Source organism: Lolium rigidum, chromosome 7, assembly GCF_022539505.1.
Source record: "Lolium rigidum isolate FL_2022 chromosome 7, APGP_CSIRO_Lrig_0.1, whole genome shotgun sequence".
NCBI lineage: Eukaryota > Viridiplantae > Streptophyta > Magnoliopsida > Poales > Poaceae > Lolium > Lolium rigidum.
The window spans coordinates 8,823,369-8,824,648 of NC_061514.1; the positions used below are offsets into that span (position 1 = coordinate 8,823,369).

The following is a 1,280-nucleotide window of genomic DNA, read 5'->3' on the forward strand; positions in this document are numbered from 1 at the left end:
GGAGGAGGACCTCGGCGAGTATGGCATCCCCGAACTCGACGGCGCAAATGCCAGTGCAGACTGGGAGATTTGCCTCCGCCGGCGTCTCCTCCACGGGCAACAACAAGCCCGTCCTTCACTGCCAGGTGCCAGCACGTCAGCGTCGACGATGACGCACCTAACAACTCAAACGGCTAGGCGAGGCGGCGCCGTATCTTTTGCCGATGTGTGTCCTCTGTCTGTGCGAGTTTGTGAGTCTCTACTCATGCTCTCTCTTTACATATTTCTCTCTTTTTCTCACATGGGAGCAGCTATGAGGCGCAAGCGGCCAGGCCGCACAAGGAGCACTGAGAAATGAGAACGGTGGTGCTACAGATCTCAACTGTTTGATGGAATGCCCCATAGGTACTAAGGTTCAGTTTTTTTGGTTGCTCTTTTCTCTTCTCATTTTTTCTAGCTAAATTACTCATCTTTAGTTACAATTTTTCATATACCAGTGATATTCTTGGTACTCGATCTGACTAATTCACTATTCTCATTTTTCCTATTTGAAGCCTGTGTTGAAGGGATTTGATACTGCATATTAATAGTCTGATTTTCTTTCAGTGCTCGCGTCATTGCACAGATCTATATGATGCTTGACCTGGAAGGGCAGCATTAAAACAGTGGTACACACTGATGAGAGCTCTCAAAAGTCTCTATATCAATATTCCATATGATTCAGTGTAGCTCCTCTAGGATCACGATTTTTGGTTTTAGTGACATTAGTCTATCCTAATGCAAACTGCAATTTATTCCGCAAACAATTTGACTCTTATCAGATTGAAAAACTTTTGGTTCAGGGGTCCTTACACAATCACTCATCCATTAACACCTATAATTTTGTTTGGATTACAAGTACAATTTAGTTTTCATCGTTGATCTGAATCTCTCAAGCACTCCTTTTTATTATTTCTACTTAGTTAGGGTGCTTCTAGGAATATACTGCTTGGCAATTCATGGGATGTGGGTTAGCATTGATTTAGACAATTTGCTATTTTAGATGATAGTACCTGTGGTGTATGAAATCAGCAGGCTAGACAAGATCATGGACTATTCCATTTTGTTAACAAAAGGAAGAGCATGTGCAATGCATAGTGTCATTCGACTCCTTGATGCCAAGATAAGGTGTGTGCCATGATTTATTACATCATTAGTTCCTGGTCGCATTTGATGATATTTTGTCCAATTGATTAAATAGTGAATATTTTTTAGAGGTTGAGAACTATGGGTAGTACACTGGTTGATGGAAGTATCTAAAG

The 1,280-nt window shown here is 41.7% G+C and overlaps 1 long non-coding RNA gene across 1 annotated transcript; it reads left to right on the forward strand.

Moving 5' to 3' along the window:
- The first annotated feature begins 261 nt into the window (after positions 1-261).
- LOC124675760 lies at positions 262-1,069 on the forward strand. The gene is made up of 3 exons (XR_006993405.1): positions 262-384; positions 586-647; positions 1,022-1,069. It is a non-coding gene; the product is annotated as an uncharacterized LOC124675760 (long non-coding RNA).
- The last annotated feature ends 211 nt before the right edge of the window (positions 1,070-1,280 follow it).